The sequence below is a fragment of the Hyla sarda genome, chromosome 1, assembly GCF_029499605.1.
Source record: "Hyla sarda isolate aHylSar1 chromosome 1, aHylSar1.hap1, whole genome shotgun sequence".
Taxonomy (NCBI): Eukaryota; Metazoa; Chordata; class Amphibia; order Anura; family Hylidae; genus Hyla; species Hyla sarda.
Window position 1 is genome coordinate 136,144,006 of NC_079189.1, and position 15,225 is coordinate 136,159,230.

Here is a 15,225-nt window from a genome sequence, read left to right on the forward strand (position 1 = left end):
CCACAATGCACGTTAGACTTACCGGTCTATAGTTTCCTGGGGAAGACCTAGAGCCCTTCTTGAAGATTGGCACCACATTCGCCTTGCGCCAGTCCCTTGGCACAATACCAGACACCAGAGAATCTCTAAATATCATGAACAGGGGTACAGATATTACTGAACTTACCTCTCTAAGAACTCTTGGGTGCAATCCATCTGGCCCTGGAGATTTGCTTAAATTTATATTACTTAACTTACCTTGTACCATCTCTACATTAAGCCAGTTCAGTACATTATATGATGTGTTACCAGCACTGACCTGTCCAATGTCAGCTCCTTCTTCCCTAGTATATACAGAACTAAAGAACCCATTCAGTAGCTTCGATTTCTCTTTATCGCCTGTGACAGCCTCCCCATTATCATTAAGGGTCCTACATGCTCTGTCCTTGGTTTTTTTGCATTTATATATCTAAAAAAATATTTTGGATTAGTTTTTCTTTCTTTGGCCACCTGTCTCTCGTTTTGAATTTTAGCTGTTTTTATTAAATTTTTACAGATTTTATTAAGCTCCTTGTACTGTTTAAATGTAGTGTATGTTCATGTTTTAGATGGGGATTTTGATGGGGATTTTGTAAATATAAGGATTTTGTAAATTTAAGGTGAAACCCTCTGCAAAATCGGGAAGATATCTGCAAAGCCACAACATGCCACAAACATTGCAAATTTTTTATTTTTTTTACAAATCCCAGTTCACTTGCATTGCCTTGTACTTTGTAGGAAAAAAAAGCCACATTTGAACAAGATCTACAATACAAATTGCAACCTGTAAAATATTCCTACTGGATTCCTTAGATTTATGTTACAAATGTTAACAGAATAAAGGGGAACTCCAGTGGAAACAAGTAGAAAACAAATGTTTTCAAATCAACTGGTGGCTGAAAGTTAAATGGATTTGTAAATTTCTTCTTTTAAAAAAATCTTAATCCTTTCAGTACTTATTAGCGCTTTATTATCCTGTAAACTGGTTTAGTGTAGGCAAGACAAGTAACTTTAATTGCCAAATAATTGTATTTATACTGGGGATCAAAAGTTTGGGCACCCCAGGTAAAAAATTGTATTAATGTGCATAAAGAAGCCAAGGAAAGATGGAAAAATCTCCAAAAGGCGTCAAATTACAGATTAGACATTGTTATAATATGTCAACAAAAGTTAGATTTTATTTCCATCATTTACACTTTCAAAATAACAGAAAACAAAAAAAATGGTGTCTGCAAAAGTTTGGGCACCCTGCAAAATTTATAGGATGCACTGCCCCCTTTGCAAAGCTGAGACCTGCCAGTGTCATGGATTGTTCTCAATCATCATCTGGGAAGGCTAGGTGATGTCAATCTCAAAGGTTTTAAATGACCAGACTAATCTGACCTTGCCCCAACAATAAGCACCATGGGTTCTTCTAAGCAGTTGTCTAGAAATCTGAAACTGAAAATAGTTGACGCTCACAATAGATAATCAAACACCTAAATGAAGTTCAGCAATACCAAAAGTATCAAAAAATGCAAAATTGTATTAAGTACATATACAAATAAAGATAAAATCCAAATTAATAAGCATGGTGCACAGGACTGAGAAAATACACGAGGCATAGGCTAGAAAACATTGGAATAAATGGCTTTAACCGCATACATGTAGCAAGTTGCATGACAATAGTAAAATACACATCAATCACAATGATGAATGCTACAAAATGCATAGGTAAATAAATATAAGTAACCCAATATAGAGCCAGATGCCTCCTGCACTTACTCCAACATATGTTTCGCGCTACTGCGCTTCGTCAGGGGGCGTGACTATAACTGACTACCGATGCTATATTTATTGTATAGAGAAACCAATCATAGAACATGAGCATGTTGACTGACAACATAGGGAGCCTATGCCCAATAGATACATGTGGAGCATCAGGTGTGTATCCTCCTACAATATAAAATAGTTGACGCTCACAATAGATAGCAAAACGTTTTCAGATGTCAATATCTTCTGTTCGGAATGTAATTAAGAAATGGCAGTCATCAGGAACAGTGGAAGTTAAAGCAAGATCTGGAAGACCAAGAAAATATCAGACAGAACAGCTCGCAGAATTGTGAGGAAAAACAATTCAAAACCCACGTTTGACTGCACAATCCCTCCAGAAAGATCTGGCAGACACTGGAGTTGTGGTACACTATTCCACTATAAAGAGATACTTGTATAACTATGGTCTTCATGGAAGAGTCATCAGAAGAAAACCTCTTCTATGTCCTCACCACAAAAATCAGCATTTGAACTTTGCAAATGAACATATAGACAAGCCTGATGCATTTTGGAAACAAGTTCTGTGGACCGATAAGGTTAAAATTGAACTTTTTGGCCAGAATGAGCAAAGGTGCGTTTGGAAAAGGGGAACAGAATTTAATGAAAATAACCTCTGTCCAACTGTTAAGCATGGGGGTGGATCAATCATGCTTTGGGGTTGTATTGCAGCCAGTGGCACAGGGAACATCTCACAATTAGAAGGAAAATGGATTCAATAAAATTTCAGTAAATTTTGGATACTAACTTTATGCCATCAGTGAAAAAGCTGAAGTTAAAGAGAGGATGGCTTCTACAAATGGATAATGATCCTAAACACACCTCAAAATCAACAGGGGATTACATCAAGAGGAGTAAACTGAAGGTTTGATACTTGCCAAAGGGGGCAGTACAAGATATTAACTCTGCAGGGTGCCCAAACTTTTGCAGATGCCATTTTTTTTGTTTTCTGTTATTTTGAAAGTGTAAATGATGGAAATAATATCTAACTTTTGTTGACATATTATAAGAATGTCTAATCTGTAATTTGATGCCTTTAGGATATTTTTCCATCTTTCCTTGGTTTCTTTATGCACATTAATACAATTTTTTACCTGGGGTTCCCAAACTTTTGTTCCCCACTGTATCTCCATTTTATTACTTATGTTATTTAAAAAAGACAACAGATTATTAAGGGGGGAAAAAAGAAGCATTTCTCTAACATATATTTAGTGTAACTTGAAGCTCATGGGCACCAGTGCTAAATATGTAGCAGGCCCCTATACAATAATGTGTTAGGTATCATACTTGTAGTGCCAGAAAACTAGTAAAACATAAAATGGAAGTGCAAATATGTATATGGAACATGAAAAAAAAATGTAACAAGCACTGTCCAGTAAATACCTGCAATCATTTATAAATAGAAAGGGGATATACTTAAGTTGTACTTAAACTCACAATAGTGATGAACTTTGCTACTTACGTGCCTATTTCCATGAGGAAGGGGTGCTTAGATTGCACACAAAAATAATCCCTTGAATACACATGCTAATCAAAAACCATGTCCCCCCCCCCCCCAAGAGGAGAAAAAAACTCCACTGATATGCACAGAGCACAAAACAAAAATTCACCAGCTAATACACATCAAAAATGCAGCACAAAACATTTATTTTCACACCAAATATTTGCTCTTCAAAGATCCCCTGGTGCCTGAAATGTGTGAATTTCTTTTCTGTCTGACAACTGTGCTCTCTGCTGACACCTCTGTCCATGTCAGGAACTGTCCAGATTAGAATCATATCCCCATAGAAAACCTATCCTGCTCTGGAAAAAACTTCACAAATTTCTCTGTAGTATATCTGTAGTATGCAGCGGATGATAAGTACTAGAAGGGTTAAGATTTTAAAATAGAAGTGATTTACAAATCTGTTTAACTGTCTTGCACCAGTTGATTTGAAAACATTTTTTTCCACCGGAGTTCCCCTTTAAAGTTTTACAATTTGATTAGATTTTACTTTTATATACTAAAAAGAGTTTAGGTAAAAATACATCCAATATAGTAGCACCATAGTATTTTATATCTATCAGCAGGTTCTGGGATCTTTGATATTTGAAATACTTTTCAATCTGAAGTAGTACTGAAGCGTATTCACGCTTTAAAGTAACCCAGATAAACTGATGGGGAATAATGAGATGCTCATTGACACAGGCAGTGCTCAGGTGCTGCATGCTACTTACTTGTGCATAACTAATATGTAGCATTGCATAAATTCTTTGCGCTGGGCTCATTTAAATTACATTATATTTTGAACGTAACTTATTTATTGACTTTTCTATAATAACAAGAAAAGTAAGGATCAGATGATGCTACAATAGAAAAAACTCTTACTATAAAATGTTGCCTGAAATGAATACCCAAAAGGGAAAATGGAAGGAAGATAACATATATAAATACATCATATACTGATCAAGCACCATCTATTATTAAAATAATCAAATTATAGATATTGACATTATACATAGTAAGAACAGAGACAATCCAACAGTGGGAACTGAAGAGCAGTAAAGTGAGACACTTTTCACAATCTCCTGTAAATGTGGGATCTACAGATTTAGTAGCTATTAAAATGTCTGGCACCAGCTTTATATTATTGAAGAATGAGATTGGGATAAGAAAATAATAAAATCAATGTCATTGGACATCTGAGTACTGTAGCTAAAAAGTAGCTAAAAAGACTAAATATGTTGTCCTAGTTGTCGTTTCATGTTGGACAACCTAACCGCCCTCCCATATTTAACATTACAAACATACGTGTTTAATATTAATGAGCAAACCTCCCCAAATTCAAAGGTTTGCTTAAATTGTCTGTCAAATTCAATTCAGATTCCACAGCTAATTTAGGTGGGAGCAGGTACTCCTGTCAAAAGAACCCCCAGTCAAGCAAATGTACACAGTAAGTAGTGAGGTGTGAAACATTGCTGGTTACTATACATGAGCACGGACTCCTTTCCTGTTCTTGTACATAGTTTCCATAACATCCTACACTATTGGAAACTGAACATAGGAGCAGGGATTTCTGTCAAAGATTGGAGTCCCTGCAATTCTTAGTCCTCCACATTTTATAATGCAGCTCTATAATGAGGGAGACCTATTTTATTTGGTTCTGTGCTAATAGTTCCAGCTTTCAATTCACAGTTTGAATTAAACACATAGCCTGTGAGTCTCGTAAAATACACATTAATAAGTTCTGTCTAATAGCAGCCAAAGCTCTTTATTATCCTGTAAACTGGCTTAGTGTAGGCAAGACAGGTAACTTTAATTGCCAAATAATTGTATTTTCTTGATTTTATTACTTATGTTATTTTAAAACTCCAACAGATTATTAAGGAAAGAAAAAAAAAGAAGGATTTCTCTAACATATATTTAGTGTAACTTGAAGCTCATGGGCACCAGTGCTAAATTTGTAGCAGGCCCCTATATGATAATGTGTTAAGTGTCATACTTGTAGTGCCAGGAAACTAGTATAACATAAAATGGAAGTGCAAATATGTATATGGAACATGAAAAAAATGTAACATTCATATAATCAAATCCAGTAAATACCTGCAATCCTTTATAAATAGAAAGGGGATATACTTAACTTGTACTTAACCCGATAACGACCATGGACGAGTATAGACGTCCAGGTTGGCGGGCGTTCCCGCACCTGGACGTCTATACTCGTCCATTCTTCTCGTGGGTGCTGCCCAGTGCACCCACGAGATCGCGGCAGGGACTCGGCTGTATCACACAGCCGGGACCCTGCTGCACTGCCAGGACCGAAGTAAACTTTGGTCCCGGCAGTTTTTACCCTTACAGTCGCGGTCGGGAATTGACCGCGGGCTGTAAGTGTTATGACAGAGGGAGGGAGCTCCCTCTGTCTCCTCTGCAGCACCCCACATCGCGATCGCGGGGTGCTGCGTGTAATACGCGGCTGGCCGGGGCCTGCCGCACTGCCGGGAGTGAAGTTCACTTCACTCCCGGCAGTTTAACCCTTACAGCCGCGGTCAGAAGTGACTGCGCGCTGTAAAGAGTTCTGACAGAGGGAGGGGGCTCCCTCCGTCTCTCCTGCAACACCCCGCAGCGCGATCGCGGGGTGCTGTGTGTGGCTGCACTGCCGGGAGTGAAGTTCACTTCACTCCCGACAGTTTAACCCCTACAGCCGCGGTCAGAAGTGACCGCGCGCTGTAAGGAGTTCTGACAGAGGGAGGGGGCTCCCTCTGTCTCTCCTGCAGCACCCCGGAGCATCCCTGCAGCACCCCTGGGCATCCGGGGGTCCTACAAAGACCGCCAGGTCTGCCCTGGGTATTGCCTGCTAGTGAAATATGCTGCCTGCTAGTGAAAACTGGCAGGCAGCATATAACTGCAATGCTTTGGAATACTAAGTATTCCAAAGCATTAAAAAGTGCTAAAAGTGTAAAAAAAATATATATATATATATATATATATATATTAAAAATACATTTATTAAATGAATCTAATTTAAAAAAAGCATAATGTGTAGGATCGCATTGGCGGACATCCGCAGCATGTAATATGCTGCGGATGTCCGCCACGTGATCCTACACATTATGCAGCAGTCACGGTAATGAGCTTGCTGCTGCGGCTGGGTAGCTTTGTGCGTCCACTCATAGCGGCGGATTTTCCGCCAGCAGTCATGAGCGGACACACTGAGCTACCCAGCCGCAGCAGTAATGGATATATTCACCATGAGCGGGTGCTTATTCCCACAACATGGCGGATATATCCATCAGGAGCCTTAACTGTCACAGACAGACGCGTTATACTGCCAGCCGACCAGCCAATAACTTGTAGGGGTGCGGTATATAAATGGGATCACTTGTGGGGGTGGGGGTACTGTTCTGCCCTGAAAGCCAAATGGCGCTCCTCTCCTTCTGAGTCCTACCACGCGGCCAAGGAACCATATATGGCCAAAGCAGGGGTATTTCCGAACATGGGACAAGCAGCTAAATAAAATATAGGGTGCATTTCTTTCAATATCAGAAGTGATGTACAAAAAATATGCCCCCCAAATGATGCATTTGTGAAAAATTGCAATTTTCGAATTTTTAACACTGACTTTGTAATAATTCCTGCCAAAAAACTATGGTGTTAAAATACTCACTGTACTCCCTAGCGAATACCTTGAGGGGTCTAGTTTTTAAAATGGGGTCATTTGGGGGGTGTTCCTATGTTCTACTACCTTTTAATTTCTGCAAACCTTGCATAGCACATAAAAAAAGATGTACTTTTCAAATTTTCAAAATTTTCAAAATTTCAAGTTAAATTGTTAGGGTTCTAACTAATTTAAAATGTTAATTAAAAACTAAAAAATGACGTCAAAATAAGGTCGACATCTGAAAGTATAAGTTTCATAAACTATTTGGTCAGTAAGTATAAATATATGCAACCAATTAGTGTTAAAATAGCAAAAAATCGTAATTTTTTTGTAAAAATTTCATGATTTTTTGCATTGTAAAAAAAAACTACAAATGATATCGGCTTACTTTTACTATGTACATGAAGGACAACTTGTGACAAAAAAACAATGTCAGAATTATCGTGATTGGCAAAATGTTACCAGAGTTATTCCCTAATAAAGACAGACATCCCCGATTTGAAAAAACAGGCCTGGTCTTTCAGGGGCGTACAGGTTTATTTGCATTGGTCCTTAAGGGGTTAAACTCATGATATTGATGTACTTTGCTACTTACTTGCCTATTTCCATGAGGAAAGGGTGCTTAGATTTGTAAAGGAGAGGTGTATGATTTGCATTTTTTGTTGTTGTTTTTAAACTTTTTTTTTGCTAGTGTGCATGTAGTTTTTGCACATAATTCATAAAAATACAGAAAATATGTAAAAATACAGTAAAAATGTCACCCTTTACTTTTGGGTTGAGTGTGTATGGACCTGGTTAGAGGTGGAAAACAGAAATAATGTTAGGCGGTTTAGAAAAAATTGCACACAAAGAAAAATCATTTGAATACACATGCTAATCAAAAACCATGCCCCCTCCCCCAAGAGGAGAAAAAAACTCCACTGTTGCGCACAGAGAACAAAACCAAAATTCACTAGCTAATACATATCATAAATGCAGCGCAAAACATTTAGAATATCAATTAGCATATTTTCACACCAAATATTTGCTCTTCAAAGATCCCCCCATAATTAAATTTACGCCAGTTTTAGCACAAAAAGGCACTTTTTTTTTTTTTTTTTAAGTTTGTTTGCTTGCAGCTGAGACAGTTTTCCCTTGGGCAGAGTATTGGCTAACTAACCATGTCTGCTACAGGGTTAGTAAGCCACCTGGGGGCTACCTGGGGCTGTGCACCTGCAATGGTGTGTACAACAGGAAGACTCAAGACACAGATGTTACTTGCAAATGGGTAAACTTAACTAAAATAGGTTGCAAAGTTGTTGTTTTTTTGTTGTTTTTTTTTATTCCTTTATTTTTATTTTTATATTCATACAGTATAAATTGGTTCACATAATACATATTACACAAGATATGGGGGGTTAGGGTCAAAACATTTACGTACTATGAAGTATTTAGCAAGCGTTACTACTTTAAACAGGAGATCATTCAAGCTCCCAAAATCATTCATATCTCCCAATATTGCCAACCTAACACCCAAACTTATTCTCTTCTTAAGCTTTTTCCCCAGACAGTCCTCTATATGCCCCCAAAAACCTCTCACCTTTTTACAACTCCATATCAAATAAAATTTGCTTTATCTTCCAAACACTTTGGACAAGTGGAGTCTTGCCTACAGCCGATCGACTCAAGAAACAGTGGGGAATAATATAGTCTATAAGCAATCCTTAACTGTAAATACTGAAATTTTTTATTCGGAGACCCCAGCACGACATTATTCAGGACTTTCTCCCCTGTGAGTCCTTCTAGGGGGCCTATATCTCTTCCCCATTTATTTTTAACCTGATCTTGGAATATAGAAGATGTTTCATGAATTAAACCTTTGTAAACATTCCTCAGGGACTTCATTGTGCTCTGTGATTGCATAATATATGTGAAAAGTTTATGTGTTCCTATAATAAATGTATCTCTATCACTAGTGTATCTATCCGCTTCCTTCAATTGAAGGTAGAAAAATTCCTTCACTTCCCTAATATTATATTCTACATTCAGTGAATCAGAGGGTCTCAAATCCCCCCCATAAAATTGAAGTACAAATTCAATACTCCTTTGAACCCAAAATTACTTTTCCAAACCTCTATTAAATTCACAAAATTTATAATTCCCCTAAATCTTCGTGCATCCAAAACTGTGTCTCATTCCACAAATACGTTTTATTTAATTCCAAACTTTATAATGTATCTCAAATATTGAGAAAAATTTAGATGAGTGCTCCCTCGGTTGTGACTCTAAAATTTCAAAAATATTTCTATAGTCCCTTGAGTAAAAGTTTATCATAGGTTCCAAGATACTATTCCTGGTGCCTTGCTTTATATCCTGTACTTTTGCCGCCAGGATATAAAATCTAAAATTTGGTAATGCCCATCCTCCTTTCCCTTCTGGAAGAGTAAGAGCTGAGTATTTTATTCTTACACAACCTTGTCCCCATATTAATCTATTAAGAATTGCTTCTAGACTTTTAAACCAAGAGTTCGGTAACCATACTGGAGTGGCCCTAATAAAATACAAAATCTGCAGTAAGAAGATCATTTTTAGTGCTGCCACATGACTTGCCTGTGATAACGGTAATTTACACCATATATTAACTTTTTTCTTGATTTTTTCCTTCAAAGGTTTTATATGTGCATCCATGAATGTTTTACTATTTGATGTATTTTCTATCAATAAATATTTTAATGATTCATCTTTTTTTATCCCCTGATTTATTACTTTTGTCCCTTCTACTACTGGCAATAGACAAGATTTTTCCCAATTCACCTTCATTCCAGATATTTTATAAAATTCATTAAAAATTTCCATTACTTTTGGTATCATATCATAAGGTTAATCTAAAAATAATATCATCGTCAGCATATAAAAGGATCTTGTTATTCTCTCCCTTTATACCGAACCCCTTTATATCTACCAACCTCCTAACTGCCTCAGCCAGTGGTTCTATAAACAATACAAAAAGGAGCGGGGATAGGGAGCCTTGTCTAGTTCCCCTAGAAAGTGGGAAAGCATCCGTCAATCTTCCATTAATTAGTATACTAGCAAAGAGGTCGCTGTGTATCAATTTCACCCATCTAATAAATCTTTCACCAAACTGGTCCATAACTCGCCATAGAAACTCCCATTCCACCCTGTCAAAGGCTTTCATTGTATCTAATGACAGGGCAGAATGGGAGGAATCCCCTCCCATCTGCATACTGGCCAAAACCTTTGCTATATTATCATGGATTGGCCTACCTGGTATAATATTGGATTGGTCCAGGTGAATCAGTGTTGGTATCACCTCAACCCTAAACTTAAATTGGTCACTGTTCTATTTATGTGGTTGTGATGGTTGAAAAAAGTCAAAATGTTAACCCTTGCACATGCATTATAACGCAGTGTATACAGAGGTAGCAAAGTTACACAGAAAATAGCATGTTGTACATGTTTTACTCACAATACTGTGGTACAAGTTTAGACACTTAGGATGATAACTCCTCAGCAATATGGCAATTATTTTCCTAGTATCTGGGTGATGATACTGGGGCACTACAGTAAAACATACCAAATACATATCCATCTGGTATCTTTGTAATTGTACATTATGAAATTAACATGTCAGTTTTACAAAATTAGCAAAACTGCATTTTCCCCCTATTTTTAACTACATTTTATGAAAAATGAAAAAAATTTAAAATGAAGGTCACAATTTAAAGTACAGAAAGTCCAGCGAAAAAGTTAGCCTAAAATGGATACTATGGGGGAATTGTACTTATCAGACTGTTATCTCCTATCCATAGGATAGTGTATAAGCATCTTGTCAGGGAAGGAAAGGGGGGGTGATGGGCAGTTCAGGATGTCTGACTGCTGGGACGAAAGCAAGTGACGAACGCAATCATCGGCCGTGCCAGGGCTCCGTACAAAAGATTGCACAATCAAATACTTCTGCCCTATTCTGTGAATAAGGGATAGGTGTCTAATAAGTTCAGTTCTCTGGAGTACCCCATTAATTTGGCTTCCTCCGTAAAAAAAAAAAAAAAAAAGTCAGGGCTCTTAGAAGGCAACAAATACAAAAACACAACGATGATATTTGTCCCTCCATTAAGGAGATAAAGGGACTTTAAGCCAGATCTACACTTCAAAATGATTTGTATCTACAGCTAAAATAATTCGTATTTAAGTAACCTATGTGTGTACTTTCTCCTCCAATTATCACCAGCAAGAAAATTGTTAAGATGCTTAGCCTTTAGATTCACCTTTCTCTAAATAGATTTCTAAATCCTACAAGTACGAAATAATAAATTTCCAGCTATGAATCAGTGTTTCCCTGACAACCATGCATGCAATATAAATAGTTCTGAGAAATGACATTAGTGGACTGTAATATTCTTCGGAAATGTTGTAATGAAAAGACTATTTAGGCTTAGCAATTATTTCAGGGCTAACAGGCATTGCATCTCTGGGATCACATGACTTGGCAATCACTTTGTTCCTAATGTCCAAATGTCTAAATAATAGGCTAGAAAAACAACACTCAAGTAGGACATCCTTCTATTCCCCTCATAGACTAGTTTTTTTTTTTTTTTTATGCAGAGAAGTAATGGTCTTTACACTACTCAAATTCTTATGACTTCCAAAATGTGACATCTTTTCAAAGAATGGAGGTTTACATTATGCACATAATTGTGTCTTTTACTGCAGTTTCTCATTTGCAATCCTTCCAGGCCCACTCACTGTAAAGTAGAATTGTTCATTTTCTAGCAGACTTGGCTTCTTACTCAAAACTTTATAGAGCTTTACTCTTTTAGTGTGCACTTGATGGTGGTAGGATGGTATACTCCGGATTATTGGATGGCAATACTGGTTTCAAAGAGCACCACAATGACAACACACCAGACAAAGGAAGTCTCTTCTTGGACTTTACTGAAGAATAACGCAACTGGAACAGCAAGCAACCCACCTGATCGAGTAGTATGGGCATCAATAATAGCTTGTAAGCCAGAAAGGTACACTGCGTGCTACCATGTTAATGGCACACTGTATAGGCCTTATCTGTGTGCAACATAATACAAGGCAACTACCCTTTCATGAATAGAAGGTGGGTATTTTGCACCTGTGCAACTCTCCCCCTATATAGCATTGTGGCCAATCTACATTATAATGGGAACTGGAGCCCATCCTGCCCTTATATCACTAACCTTTAACCAGTAAGTGTGGCCTTTTTTCTGTGATTTTTTTTAATGATTTATTTTCCTGTTTTTTGTTTTCTATAATGTTAGTGTAGGGTCTTGCAAGAGACTGAGGACCCTTAATGTGGGATGCGAGCTTGCGTATTTTAGCCAAAATATCAACTGATACCTCCTGTTTATCATATGAGTATATATTTTTTATGATGTGGTCCGGCCTTGTGATGCTGGGGGAGCCCGGGGTGTCAGTGCATTGTGGAGTGTACATATTAGATGCAGGGCAGCCCACCTGATTAAGTAGTATGGGTGTCACTAATAGGTTGTAAGCCAGCATGGTGCACTGCACGCTATCATGTTACTGGCACCCTGTATATGCCTTATCTGTGTACAATTTTAATACTAGGCAACTACCCCCCTCATGAACAGAAGGCATGTTAGTGGTTGTTCATCAGTATTTTGCACCTGTGCAACCTCCCCTTATATAGCATTGTGACTGATCTACATCATAATGGGAATAGGAGCCTAGTCTGCCCTTGTATCAGAAACCTTTAACCAGTAAATGTGGACTTTTTCGGTAATTTTTTGAGTGATTTATGTCCCTTTTTTCTGTGGAACAGCAAGCAGGCATGAATCTTCTCAGAAAGGGGGCACACACGTGAACATGGCTAAATTGTACTGCCATCCTTTGCTTTACACCCTCGGGCACTGGACAATTTCGCTGTAGTAACAGAAGAGCAAACATGACTTTATCACAGAAGAGTGTAAAGAGCTTGTGGACAACCTGTAGCTAATGGGTCGCGTAGGATTGTCACACATGGAACTGTGACTTCTCATACTCTTATACTCAAACTTTTCATAACAAAGATATTTGTGTCACTACAACTCTTCCATTTGATTCAGCATCAACCCCGACATTGGCTTGCAGTACTCTACTCATAAACTAGCAGCTCTTTCTAAATCACTTGTTCTGCCTTTCTATATACTTAGATCCCACCACTGATAAGGTGCAAAATCTAACATGTACCTTTTTGGCATTTGAACAACTCTTTGACTCCAGCATGACAAAGAAACCTAGGTCCCAAGCCATCCACTTGAATGTAAGTTTGGACATCAGTGTAATCCCAAATAAAGAATTAAAGTGTACCTGTCAAGTGTAACTGTCATCAACAAAAACTTTTTATACAATGTAGATAATACCATTATATACATATTTGTAACATACATTGGTTAAAAATAAAGTATATTTTTGTCCCTGCAGCGCCTGTGTGTCTCTATGAGGAGTCCAAATACAGAAAGTGAGGGTAAACAAGCAGGGCTCTGTGCACTGAGGACATGCATGCATAAGAGGAGTCCAAACAATTTATTGTGAACCCACAGCTAGGATTCAAATTAATGGGGAACTGTCTTCAAGTTTCAACCTTAGTCAAGGTACTAGACAGGGGTGCCCTTTGTCACCCCTGCTTTTTGCATTATTCATGAAGCCATTGGCTTTAAAAATACGTACCACGAATATCTTTGAAGGATTTGGAGTGAAGGGGAGTGAGGAAAGCTTTTATATGCGGATGGTGTGGTTTTGTTTGTGTGCAACCCAGAAAAAAGTGTTATAGGAGTAAAGGGGGAAGTAGAAGAATTTGGGGAAAAATCATGGCTTAGAATAAACTGGATAGATCAATAGGTAATATTAAAATTTAGAATTTAGGTGAGAACTTTGAATATCTTGGAGTAATAGTCTCAAAGAATATTCAAGAATTCGAGATATTTAATATTTGTCCGTTTAGGGAAAAAATTGCAAACAAATTTCAGATATGGAGTAAATTAGGAATATAGATTGCTGATAAAATCGCCTTGGTGAAAATGGTCCTTTTACCAATGGTATTACATTATTTGAGGGTGACTCCAATTGGGATGAGAAACAAATTCTTTGAGGAGATAGACAAGAGGATAACTGAGATCATATGGGGTGGATAAAAAGCTCATCTCAAAAGCTGCTTAACACTCCAATGGAGAAATGGGGTCTGGGTCTTCCCAATTTCTATTATTATTATGTAGCAACACAGATAATATATATTGCACAAGAAGGTGAATTATTGAGTAAGATTCTCAGAGAGAAAGGGATAAAAGGGGAGGATATTTGGGAGCTTTTAGAGAGTGAGATATTAGAAAAGAGATTGGTATTCAAGCACTGGATTTGTGGTGGTTGAAATTTATAAAATTGTTGGGTATAAAAAGTGAGTTTCAAGTTCACACCACTATGTGATAACATACACATGAAAATTTTTTTGAAAATTTCGAAATTCACATATTGGAGAGAGAAGGGTATCGATAAGGTACCCCATTTATTTGAAGAGGGGAATTTGAAGGGGTAGACACAAATTTGTTATGAGTTTGGGTTAGAGGAAGAGAAGAAATTTGCTTATTTGCAAGTGAAAGAAGCATGGGTAAAGGACAAGGAGAATCAAAAGTGGAAAACACAGGAGATAGTGGATTGGTTGAGGGGAGTAAAGGGACAAAAGGTTAAGAATTTGTTTGGGGTAGTGTATAGAAAACTGGAAAATGGTATTGGAAGTGCCCAGAAAGTGTAAAAAGAGGTGGGAGGAGGATGTAGGAGGTATAACAGAGGAGGAATGGGAGGATGTCTTTAAAAAGGTTCAGAGGGCATCAGTTAATATGAATCATTGTGTATCCTTTTGGAAATTGAATTATAGGGTTTACTAGAGAAAGTGGGTTTAAGAAAGGACGCTGTGTGTCAAAAATGCAAGAGATGCACTTAATTTGGGAATGCTGGAGAATTAAAGAATTTTGGGAGTGTGTTTATAGAAAAATCTTGGAAGATTTCAAGATTACTTTACAGCTGTAAGCTAGAAGTGTAATTTTGGGTAAAGCAATACATGTAAAAGGGTATGGTAATGTGATTCTTAAAATAATTGGGTTCTCAAAGATGATGATATTTAGAAAATCGATGGCTCCTGAGGTACCAGCTGAAAAAGAATGGATAAGGCTGGTTAATAAGGTTAAAAAATATGAAGAAATCCTATATAAGGACAAGAAAGTAAGGAAATGGAAAT